A 13,468-nucleotide genomic window follows, 5' to 3' on the forward strand; every position below is an offset into this window, starting at 1 on the left:
TTTCCGAAATCTTCGAAAAGAGTACTTATATGACTATATAATTTCCATTTTTTAAAAAGGTTTAATTTTCGCTTCATTATTTGGTGTACAAAATGTACACCTGCACCTGCAAAACATGCATGAAATAGATCATTCATATCAACTCAGACCTACTTTTACATCGAAATTACACAGGTCCACCAATGTGTACACCCCTGCAAAACATGCATGAAGCCGTTTATTCGTCAGCACACATACAAATTTACTTTTTCATGAAAAAAAACATTGGTGCATCAATATGTATACCCCTACAAAACATGCATAAAATCGAATATTCATAAGCACACCCAAACCTTTTTTTGTCATGAGAATTACATTGATGCGCCAAACCTCCTTTTCCATGGGATTACGCAAATGCATCAATATGTACATCCCTACAAAACACGCATAAATCGACCATTCATTCCCACACTGCGACCTATTTTTAACAGAAAATACACTGGTGTACAAGTATGTACACCCATTCAAACACATGAAACAAATCAACCATATTCGCCTACAACCAAATCTATTTCATGGGATTTACACAGGTGCACTAGTATATACACACCTACCCTATATTTTGTAAACATAACATGAAAACTCAGATGGATTTGAACCATCAACCTCCGCAAACCTTATGATAGGCTTGGGAGCTCTACCATTTTGAGCTTGTGAGTCCCTAAATTAGATGCATACACAGGTGTACAACTATGTACACTTTAACAACCAGCAGGTGTACAACTATGTACAGATCAACTTGCCCATTGCAACATAAGATTTCTTACAGAACTTGAGTTTGAACATTATCCACATTAGTTGTAATTTCTTCTATGAATTGAAGTACTTTCATTCTATTCTCAACATGGTAATGTTCATCAACAGCTAATAGCAGCACTAATGCAAGTTTCGCTAATAATACTACTGTTTTCTACAACGATGACAGAATCATATGTTGCAGCTAACGTATTCATTATCATTAATCTGGTTTTTCTGTGGAGGCCTGATGGAGTACTAATGCATATAAACTAGAACAATTAAGATCTACTTGTTTGATTTTATAATCAAAGCTAAGATCTGTATCTCAATTTCGAACTAACCAATCCTAGTTATTCTGTAAAATAGTATTTAGTATTGGGATGAAGCTGAAGATACAATAATACAGTATGTCTGAAATGTCATATAATGAATATGAAATGTTACCTGTCAATCCAACAAACAATAGGCCATCCTGAGGTTGAAGGCCAACTCTCCCTTTCAATCTGATGAACATATCTTAGTCAGTAAATTACAAAGCTATAGACACTTACATCTGTTTTTCCTTGGCGCGTTTTTCCTTGTCAGCAGCTGAATCATTTAATTTTTGCTCACTCTCAGCTTGCCAACTCTCCTCTTCCTCACGAATGATCTCCTCATCCTCTTCAAACCAGTAACCTCTTGATGTGTTACTTCAATTGTATTACTGTAAAATGAAATAAAACAGTGGGTTGATGACAGTATCCCTATTGTAGCAAGGTACATAACGATTAACAGGTGCACAACTATGTACACATTGAAAATCAACATGTGTACAATTATGTACACGTTAATAATCAACATGTGTACAACTATGTACACATGTTATACCCAAAGCAGATATACCTAAATGATCCCATCTTTCCATGTTTCCGTTAATCAACAAGCAACCTGGAATATAATAGCGTATCAGATCGAATAATAGAAATGTGGATACCTTGAGCCAGCAGATTGCATCACGAACACAGTGAGAGAAGGCTAAAAAGACGGTGTAAGTTTACAGAAAAGACCAACTTCCAATAGGTTTTATGAATTTTCTCTCAATAAGTAGGCCAAGAAATGTTTGTTGATGACCAGTCAGGCGGGCTTTGGGGTGCTTACTGGCAGCAATTTCCCGAAGGAACATGGTGATATCATCAGACCCCGATACTAGGCTTTCAGGAGCATTTCCTCTTATTTTTTTGTTCCTCTCAAGAGCAACCTAACAGACAATTGAAGCAAGGTCAGTGGACAATATATAATCGTCAGTACCATAGGGAAAATGCAAGGACCCATTACCACTGAAAATTTTGAGAGTTTATAAAAGATGACCTAAGTGTCGACAGATAAGAATGAACAACATGAAGTGTTTCTCCGTAATCAAAATGAGTATCAACAGGGGCACTTGTTAACAATCAATAGGTGTACAATCATGTGCACATTAATGATCAACATGTGTACAATTATGTACACATAAAGAATTAACATGAGTCCAAATATGTGCACATAATCACCATGTGTACAATTATGTACACATTAAGAATCAATATGTGTACAACTATGTACACATTAATAATCAACGAATCTTAAACCTATGATACTCGGGTGAGGTATCAATTTCTTATTGGGACAGGAACGTCTGTATGCAGTCAAAGGTGCTAGGGTAGTGCATGAGGTTACAAGAGAAGCAAACAAAAAATTAAATAACTAGAAAGAAAGAAAAAAAGGTAACTCAGCACACTAATTCAACGATCCCACCATTACAGAACCTATCAAATCAATAATCACGTCACTTTTAGTAGACCACCATTTTCACCGCCTAGAAGAATCGCTAAGTCTCAGAAATGTTCTCCACCTCCATTCACCGAACTATTTAAGATAAGGATGATTGAGATTTTCTTAAGGTATAAGAAAGTTCCTTTCGTAATGTTTAAGACTTTTTGTAAGAGGTAAACACGTATCAGTTCATCACCGACTTAATATGATAGGCTATAAATAGTAGGTTCCTTTTCCCTCTTATGCACATACCTCTGTAACAAATGTTTTGTTACTCTTTTCTTTGTCCCACTTTCATTTTCTCGTATTCACTATTATTACCAGTAGTAGTACTCCTACCGGTATCTACCACTATCGTCCCATCTATACATGTATTGTAACTACCCAGTGAAAAGTGATTGATTAATACTACCATCATATCCCTAATATCCATAAAAAACACCATATTTGTAAATCGGAGTTATGCTCATAAGAATGGACAAGCAAAACAAACAAACAAAAAAACACCAGCCATACCTTTCTAGATTCTTCTATATTCTCATGAATAACGGTTATGCTACTACCAAGACAAACCCGTCTGCCCAATCAAGTCTTTGATCCTCTGATTCAACATAGATTTGTCCAAATCCTTCACTATCTCCATCTTTCTGTACATAGTTAGTTTTCTCATTCATTGCTAGGTACTGCAAAACAAGTAGTAGTTAGAATATGTACAAGTACAACATTATCCATGATCGTCTTACCCTGTAATAGTCCAATTAGAGACGCGGATAAATCACATTCACCGAACTTTACAACTAATGCGTCTTTAATACATTGAACTGGACTGGCTAATTATAGGATCCATGAATACCTCTATTACCAAGTATTTATTTCTAAATCCCACCATAATAATCTTGTAGAAGTGTAACCAAAAGTAGCAGATACAAATTTATGGTATAACAGAACCCCTCTTCAACGGTTCTGACACAAAAAATCAGTTAGCAATCCCCTCTCCAGTCCAAAGAAAAATTCAGTGGTCATAATAATAGGAATGACAAGAGGAAAGCAATTCCATCTGCAACCATTCAATCCATAGACTGACTTCCAAGTTATATTTGGCAATAAATGTCTATCAAAGTCTAAGTTGCAGAACACTGTACGCATTTTATCAAACAGATAGTGAGACTGACTGAAAAGGTTAGAAACCATACCTACGTTATGTATAACAATTAACCACCAAATAATAATTTTAATACAATTCCAACCCCAATTTCTATAATCTGATAGCGAATGAGATTAATAACTACATTGCAAACATAGTTTAATCACCACATGTCGAATTTTTCAAATAAACCGAGAAAACAAGTGGGAACTAATAAAATTGAAGGGAATATGTTTAGCCAACATAAGCAACCATTTAGCGACATAGATCTAAACTCTGATTATTGATTGAATAAGAATTCGAACTGAAATTGAAGTAATTAGGTTTTTTAAACGTTTTTTTTCTTTCCCGAAATCGATTTCAAAATCGATAAACTAACAATTGCAATCGAATTAAATAATAAAAAGATTAAACTTACCTTTCAAATCATTTTTAATGATGAAATCCAGAAATTAATTTGCTGAAATTAAATGTCATCAACTTTTCCCCTCAATTTCAAGTGAATCTTCAGGATCAAGTACTGATGATGACGATATAAGCTTATTACTGAACTGAAAGTGTTTGTTTGATTTTCAGATTTTCTTTTGGTAGCTAAAGATATTGAATTTAGGTTTTAGGATTTTTTCTTCGCTGGGAGAGGGAGTTACGACAAAGGAAATGAAAAAATAAAAACTGAATATTGACGATATTACGCTGATGGGTACTTTTGCCATGAAAATAATTAATTTTGGACCGAATCATTCCTGAAAGGATTAACTCGTTCAGGATTTGGTAAATTTGGACCTTGTAATACTAGGCTTGAGGGGATATGACTAGAATGTCTAAAGCCCAATTAATATGGGATTAAACGTTAATTTCTACATTTAATAAGTGGATAAGATTCTACAAAAATTCCAATTGGTGCCTAGAATATAAAACGGAGATACAAAGTTCAGCTTGTTTGAGATTATGAGACAAAATAGGTTGATTAAATTGACCTTTTAGTTTTTTGTCTTATTGCTGGTAACGAAAAATCAGAGAGGTGTTGATGGATGCCTATATATAAAATAGTGCGCAGTCATTAATTCTTTTATTTCCAATGTAATGTTAATTTTTAAAATTGAGTAGTAAATAAAAAACCAAAAACTAGATTAGATAAAATTGACGAATGGGGACGGTCGAAATGTGCACCCAGGTTTTAGAGGGGTGCACAAATTTACACTCAATTGATTGCTAGTTTTAGATCAGATTAGTTAGTGAGTGAGTTAGATAAATGATTTGAGATAGTGTTAATTTTGGAATTAGAACTATTGAGAGAGAGAGAGAGAGGAAGAAAAAAAAGGAGAAGATGAGTTTTGGAAGAAAAATAAAAATTAGGTTTTGAGATTCTTAAATCAAAATGAGTGATTTGAGTGACAATTTCCACGAATCAGAACCTTCACCTCACAGAGTAAACAAACTATTTTGTTAATCTTCACGTCTGTTTTTTAATGAGTGATTTGTAAGATGGTGAATATATTATTTTCCAAACTCAATCCAATCTCAAAATGATGGTTTTTACGAGCCAATCGATGACCAAAACAAAGAAATGAAGAGGATGATGTTTGAAAGCTCATGTATACATGTTAATCTCATTATTTTGCTTTAATTGGCTAAAATTATGTGAAAATGGAAACTTTTAAAGATGAGATTTTGAAAGTTTGGCTAGAAAAATGCAGAACATATAACCGAACTTATAGTGTGAAAAGACGAGGGTACCCAAATACACCACAATCTTTTAAATATCAACCTATAAATTCGGTATCTTAGGTGATCGTCTATGGATAGAGTCGAGACGATCAAACTTAAGTCCTATACCTTGTGTGATTGTCTATGGACGAGGTCGAAACAATACAACAACAAGATATTTACTTGACAATAGTTACATTAGGATTAATGTCGACTAACTATTTGGCTGAGCTTTATGGTGTTATTGTTGGTCTTGAATGGGAAGTTATTTGGGGTTGGAGGCGTGTTCTAATCAGGTCAGATTCTTTTAGTGTTGTGGAAGCATTTACTAGGAATTATATACCTTGGTTTGCAAGAGTTCGTTGGCTCACAATTTGTTCTCAATATGATTCGGTCATATTTGAACATACTTTTAGAGAGGCTAATTTTTTTGCAGATAAAATGGCAAAAAGAGTTTGTCTTCTATACGAGGGGTGAAAGAACAAGTTTCTAGGGAAGACCGGTTCTTCAATTGTATTGAGCTTCCAAATGTTACTTATTATCGTTTTAAATAGTTCATAAGTTTTTGGGGTCCTTTTGTGACCTCTTTTTCTTATAAACTCTATGTAAATATTTTTTCTATTAATATATTTTTTGACTTAGCAAAAAAAAAGTCGAGTATTCGGATTAACGTACGTGTGTAATTTACTTAATTATAATAACAATTATAATGCGAAAAACAAAGTAAATGACACAGCGAGATATTGTTAACCAGGAAACTGCAAATGCAGAAAAACCCTGAAACCTAGTCCAGTTTTGAATACTCTCAGAATTAAGCCTTTATACAAAATCAAATACCAACTTCGTACAGTTGAGACCAAGTAGACTACCCCTAGCTAGCTAGTTTACTCATTATCCCTGCACCTTCATCTTCTAGAGTCACGCACGTGATTAGCAAGTCCTTTGGATCGTATTCCAAGCAGCAAAGGAAAAATTTGTTTGGTAACTACTCTAATCAATCTTTGCTATAAAGATATTGTTTGAGTTGTTGACAAAGGATCTTCTGCTTAAACTAATAAACTCCTTTGTCTGGTTAGATCAATCTAAACTTTGATTACCAAAATAACCAATATTTAGATTTGCAATCAGTCAATATAAACCTCGAAGAGAAACTATAAGGTGATGCCTATCTCAAGCAACTACACAATCAAGTCTATCAAAGATAAACATGATTCTAGTTGGATCCCAACCTATCAAGGTTTGTGCACATAATTCACAAGATATGAAAACTAATAATAAAAACTTTGTCGTCTTCAGATCTTTGTTTGTCTTCAATAATAACCTGCACAACACAACCTGAATCCTCTTGTGATCAATCACACACAGAACGGAGTCTGTTAACAATCGATTATCACAAGATCTCTTTAGATCCGAAAATGTTTCTAAAGATCCGTTGATACTTTGATCTAGTTTGAGTGAGCCTTATATCATAAGAAAAGGTTCGCAAGAATAAACAAACTAGGTGCGATCAAAGTTTCAACAACCGTTAGTCAATCAAATCAATAATTGAAAACTAAAACAACAATGAAATTACCTAGTTTCTCACCGACGATACTCGTAGAGCTTGTTGATACCACAAAAGTCTTTAAACGAGAGGTCGTAAGAGATTTCGCCTAATTAGAGTACTTTCCTCTCCGAATAGACGGCTCCACCAGAAACAACAAGAATGAAGTTTTCCTGACTCTTAGGATAGTTTGCAAGAAATGCAAACTCAAGTATTTACAGACCAAGGTTGTTTGGACAACAAGGAAATTCCAAAACCGAAAATATTCTCAAGATATTAACATTAAAGTACCTAAATCCGGTTTTCATATTTTCAATTAATTATTAAACCATATTTCTGAAATCTCTCTTAGAAAACTTATGTTATTATTCTAGCACATTAGCTAATAATATTTTCCAAAGGATATGCTTTAATTACTGGTAATTAAAACATATATTATGAAAATCATAATTAAATGCTTTTCAATTTTCAGTACGGGATCACATTGAGTATAAAGGATATCTTTGAACAATTAATGATAAGAGTTATCTACATGTTCAAATATGTCTACATCTAGAAGTTTCTCAGCAAACCCTAATTCCAAGCTTCACACAAAACATAAAGAGATATGTGATAATTGAAACTCGGTTTTGCTCCTTGGAATCGGTTGTACTAAAATCACAATGTAAATTGTGATCCGTTATACCATGCTTCCCAAACTAGGTTGTGACAGGTTACACCTTGCTTCCCAGAGGTAGCTTGTGATCGGTTACACCTTACTTCCCAAGTTAGCTTGTGATCGGTTACACCTTGGTTCCCAAAGAAACTTGTGACCGATTACAAATAACTTCCCAAATTAGCTTGTGATCGGAAGCAAGGTAGATTGTGACCGATTACAACTATACCAATATAGCTTGTGACCGATTACAACATGCTACACAATATAGGCTATGACCGGTTGTACCTCAAATCTTAACATGTTAAGGTAGGTTCTACCTTGTCATCTTATATTGGTCATTCAAAAGATATTCAATAAAGAACCTAACCAATCATGATTTCCTTTCGATTATGAAACAAGTTCATATATGTACTTCCTTTAAACAAATGTTATAAAACAATGTTTCCTATGGTGAAATCATACATATATCTTACACATAATCAAGTAACTAAATAAAAAGATTATGTTGATCTCGTATTTACAAATTTCCAAAAGATAAGCGTTTATACTTAGTAATTCAATAAGTTCCTTGAAACTTTTATCATAATGATATGACCAAGTCTAACCACTAGAGTATTATATATATACAGCTTCGCATGTTATGTTTTCAATATAATATGACTATAAAGATACATTAGGAATGGAAACAAGTCAAGTCAGTATTACTAACCTCAAGTGGAAGGATGATGTCCTCGTTGTAGTCATTAATTATTCTCATTCTTCAGGTCTTCGGAATAATACTTGTACGTATCAACATTCCTAGACTTTCTAGTCTAACCGAAACGAAGTTGACTCTAGTATTTAATCAAGTGATTCTAGATGAGTTTTGATACTAAAATATGACAACCAAACATGACATACCAACGTTTGGTGGGTTCAACCGAGCTATGCTTTAACATAGTGTTTTGGTCAAAGTTCAATTACCAGTTCTGAATAGCTCCTGGATGAACTTGAATTTTGGTTCTATAGAGAAATGTTCGGCTTGTTCGAGTGCAGCATTTTTCTATCTGAACTTGCACTTTGAAATTAGCGACAAAAGGCCAAGTATAGGTTCACCTATTTCGTGTCTATGATAGGTAACAGTATACCGACAATTCAGAATCTTGTGTTCTTTTATGTCGCAAGTAGCATCATTGTTATTTTCTTCAGATCCACCCGAAACCTGTTGTTTATGGGTGAAAACGTTTCTGCTGATTTTGGTAATTTTGTGTGTGTGGGTGAGAAACTTAGTCTAAACCCTAAACATTGTACTGCATGGGAGTAATTTTGATTCAATAGATCAATCTGTACAATCCTGTCCTAAACCAAGAAATGGAAGTTCTATGCTTGCTTCGGTCACAAAGTGAAGGAGAAGGGTTTCTCTTAGGGAGGGAAGCGAAGAAAGTGTTGAGACCAAAATAGTTAATTCTGGAAATGTGGGTGTTTCGTGACTTGTATCAGAAATTTGAACTGGCTAGCTGAATGAAAAGCTATCATATGATTTCTGGATGTTGTATTGTTCTCCTGGCCAAAACTTGTTTTTGGTGGAAAATATGTAGCACTTTGCTACGTGTGGCAAGTTAAAATCAAGGGGCTTGCCGCAGGAAAATAGCATGTGGTGCTAGTAGACTCGTCCTGGCTGGTCGCCTGAAACTTGCCACAAGCCTGCCATCTCGGTGGCGAACTTGGATGGATGAGATTGCATCTCAGGAGGAAGGGTAGCCTTTGATTATGGCTACCTTATGTTGGCGCCTGAAGATGGCGTAGTGGCGTTTTTGGTGCACGCCAGTGGTAATTCGGCATGGCTGGCATGGCTCTTGCATGCCAGTGGAACGATGTTGCAAGTGGCGCCTGGCATAGCCATGGCCATTAGTTTTAGGCGGCTGGTCGCCTGAAAGTTGCCACAAGTCTGTCAGCTCGGTGGCGAACTTGGATGGCTGAGATTGCATCTCATGAGGAAGGATATCCGTTGATTATGGCTATCTTCTGTCGGCGCCTAGAAACTTTGTCTAAATTAGGGTTTAGCATGCCGAAACCCTAATTATCATATATGGCATGGCGTTTGGCATGCGCGTTTTGGTAATTTTGGCATGCCGTTTGGAATGTGCGCCTGGCATGCGCGTTTGGCAAGTTAGGCCTGTCGTTTGGCATGTGCGCATGGCATGCATGTTTGGCAAGTTAGGCGTTCCGTTTGGCATGTGCGCATGGATTGCATGTTTGGCAAGTTAGGCATGCCGATTGGCATGTGCGTTTTGCGAGTTAGGCATGCCGATTGGCATGTGCGCCTGGCATGCGCGTTTGGCGAGTTTGGCATGCTGCTTGGAATGTTAGGCATGCCGATTGGCATGTGCGCCTAGCATGCGCGTTTGGCATGCTGCTTGGCATGTTTGGCATGCTGATTGGCATGTGTGCCTGGCATGCGTGTTTGGCGAGTTTGGAATGTTTCGCGTGCCGATTGGCATGCGCGTTTGGCAAGTTTGGCATGCTATTTGGCATGCCGATTGGAATGTGCTCCTGGCATGCACGTTTGGCGAGTTTGGCATGTTGCTTGGCATGTTTGGCGGGCCGATTGGCATGTGCGCCTGGCATGCACGTTTGGCGAGTTTGGCATGCTTCTTCGCATATTTGGCATGTCGATTGGCATGTGTGCCTGGAATGCGCGTTTGGCGCGGGTTTTGGGAAGCCAATTGGCTTTGCGACCATCTGGCATGGTTTCCTCCTTTTCAACACTATGGCGAGTTTGAAGCAACCTGATTGGTTAATGTAAGAGGGCCGACCAAGCATGGGCGTGGCTACACTTTTGTGTGAGTGTGGTGGATTTAAAACGACCTGATTGCTCGATGGGAAGTGGGGCTGGCAATCTAGGTTGTGGCCACACTTCCAGTGTGCTATGGCGGATTTAATCGCCTAGTTTGGCTAAGCATAGTTTTTCGACCAACGGGGTCTAGTATACTGTGCGAGGCGCGAAACCCTAATTTTACAAATTAATCGGGTTTATGAGTTTTTTATGAGTTATCACAATAATTGGTTGGATTTTGTATGCTGCCACAAAAATCCTTATCTATAGAATGCAATGTGCTTTCCGCCTGACCATTTCGTGCGATGGCCTTAACTTTGGTACTTGGAGGCTCATGCTACTCCGCTGTGAGTGAACACAAATCCGTCATGCCATACCGATATTAAGGATTCTTTCGGGGAACATTGCACAGGAAAGTACTCAGTGAGTCTTGTATTGGCGAGGTGCCGAAATTTACAGAGTGTTTGGGATGGTTGCTACATTCGCCAGCCTGGATAAATTTCATGTAAATATATTGAATGGCTCAATAAATATGCTGGTGGAGAGGTTAGCACTCACGACACCGTTTGCTTCAGAGTGACATCAGATGCAAGGTTTTACGATTTTATCCCTAAGCTAAAAACCACCATCAAAATTAAGTCCCCTGCTTAGCATGTAATAGTGGCATTGTTGCGGGGTAAGCATGAGATGGTGACAGACAAGAGTAAAATCGAAAGAGCAAGACGTGAAGAGATTGCCAAAGAAATTCAACTAACCTTTGGCGGAAGGCATGAGGAATCTGTGATCCTTGTGTTGGAGGCTCTACGTAATTCTGACTTGGTCATAAGGTGTTGGCGTCAGCGCTGAAACTTTGCCTACTGATTGGCAGAGATGGTACTGCAATTTGGTTCGCGAATCGGTGAACGGTTCTAGCTGGCTAGGTTACGGAACGTATAGAGATGGCACTGCTTTGAACGACCAGGATGGCGCTTTATTGGCTGGTGGAGATGGTGCTGCTTTGAATGGCTAGGATGGCGCTGCTAACTGGAGTAGCGGATGGGCGCAGCTAGCTTGGCATGGTGGATGGTGCGACTACCTTGGGATGTACGTGGAGTGGCTTCAGTTCCGCGGAATGATGGCAACTGGCTTCAGTTCCGCGGAACGACGGCAACTGGCTTCAGTTCCGTGTAAGGATGATAATTGTCTTCAGTTCCGTGGGATGGTGAAAACTGTCTTCAGTCCCCGAAATGGTGGAAACTGGCTTCAGTCCGCGGAATGGTGAAAATGGCACTCAAAAGGCTTGCTGGATGGATCACGGAACTCTGGAGCATCGGAGAGTCGTCTTGACCACGGAGTGCTGAAGCCATGAGAGTTAGCTTGACTGCGGAGTTCTGTATCCATGGGAGTTGAATAGACCATGGAGTGCTGGAGCCATGGAGTGTTACAAGTTGAGTGACTGGTGTTCCTCGTTGTGGCACGCTGCCGATTCGGTTATGGAGCAGAGGTATTGGCGTACTGCTTGTTCGGCTATGGAGCATGATCGTGGTTCGCCCAGTCATCTATTCCCGTTCATGGAGCAAGAAGAAATCCTTATTATGTTCAAGTTCTAGAAACTCTGTCCGCATAAAAAGAGGTATCGCCCCTCTTCTGTTTTTTGTTGCTCATCTGGATTCGTGCTTTCATCTGCGGTGTCTGGATCCTCTTTGTCATTTTTTAGCGGCGGTAGAGTGAGTATTAACGGCAACAAAGCAATCTCCAATAGTTATAATCAGTATCAAGGCGGGCCAGGAGAACTCAAGGTAGGTGCCCTCGCATGTAGCCGCCCAACAGTAGCACCGATCTTCTCTAGAATGTGTAATGAGGTTCTGACTCCAGAAGAGTCCTCTCCAGTGAATTTAAAATTTTACCAAACTCCATTGCACTCTTTGGATGGATGGATGAAATAATGTCAGGGCTAATCTTGGAGATCGTGGTTGCGTTGTTGGTCCATCCTTGACTTTAGGTTATTTGGTGTCTGGACTTTCTGATCGCGACGATGACATGTTGCGGATGCTTGTATGGTAGAAATCTTCATTGAGTGAAGTAGACGAGTTGAGAGACGTTCCGTTACCGATGTGTTGCTATCAAGTCTCCAAGGACTTTGTTCCAAGCGACATCCTTTGAACCATCTTTTGAATCTTGGACTATTGTATGGAATGGGATGCGGTGAGCAGTCCCCAGTTATACTTGTGTTAGATCCGGTGGCGTGGGGATATGTGAATGTGTCTCTGTGGCGTGCTTTTGGAGTCTTTGATGCACGCGTGCGGCTTTAACCTGGTTGAGAGGACTGAAAGCATCCCATGCTGGTAGTCCCCATGTGTAGCCTACTTTAATTGCGTCGCATGGATGAAATATTATGGACGACGAAGAGGTAGAAGTGAGAGTATTATGTTTTTAATCGTGGCTTCCTCCGTTTCTTCAAGAAAATGTTTCAGCTGCGTCTCTGGAGTTATCTCATGAATCTTTGATGGTTGCCGGGATGGACTGCGATGAGCAGTCCCCGGTCGCGCTTATCTTAGTTTCTGAAGTTGTTTTCTCTGAGCAGGCTTGGGATCCGCCACAGCCTTGTAAAGTGTTGCAGGCGCCTTCTAGACAGAGAGGTGATGATATCTTTATGCTACACCCTTGAAGAGTAGATGACCTTGTAGTGGCTATGACCTTTTTGTTGACCGTGTCTTCCGAGGTTTGACAGTGAAGGAAATCCGAGTAGAGCCTCAGTCCCCAAGTGTGGTTTACATGTTTCTACCTTTGTAGTGATTGTTGCTATGGTGAAGCTCTGGATGGTATCAACAAACGAGCGGAAACAGTTCTTGGCAGCAGATGTGATCAAAAGAGACTATATTATCGTGGGAACAAATTAGGTTGGCTGGAATTGTGTGGGCGTCCATGAAAGCAAAGGGATTGGCTGGATGCGTAAGCGACTAAACTGTCCACGACCACGGGCTTTGGAGATATGGATCAAAAAGTGGCCACAACTACAAACCTTGGCTGGTTGTGATCACGATTCCTGACAGG

General features: G+C 38.7%; 1 long non-coding RNA gene across 1 annotated transcript; it reads right to left on the reverse strand.

Annotated features, from left to right (window-relative positions):
- Nucleotides 1-207: 207 nt before the first annotated feature.
- Nucleotides 208-3,744, reverse strand: LOC113333504. The gene is made up of 4 exons (XR_003352091.1): nucleotides 3,085-3,744; nucleotides 1,751-2,014; nucleotides 1,222-1,480; nucleotides 208-413 (listed from the first exon to the last, which is right to left on the reverse strand). It is a non-coding gene; the product is annotated as an uncharacterized LOC113333504 (long non-coding RNA).
- Between the last annotated feature and the right edge of the window lie 9,724 nt (nucleotides 3,745-13,468).

Source organism: Papaver somniferum, unplaced genomic scaffold (genome assembly GCF_003573695.1).
Source record: "Papaver somniferum cultivar HN1 unplaced genomic scaffold, ASM357369v1 unplaced-scaffold_133, whole genome shotgun sequence".
NCBI lineage: Eukaryota > Viridiplantae > Streptophyta > Magnoliopsida > Ranunculales > Papaveraceae > Papaver > Papaver somniferum.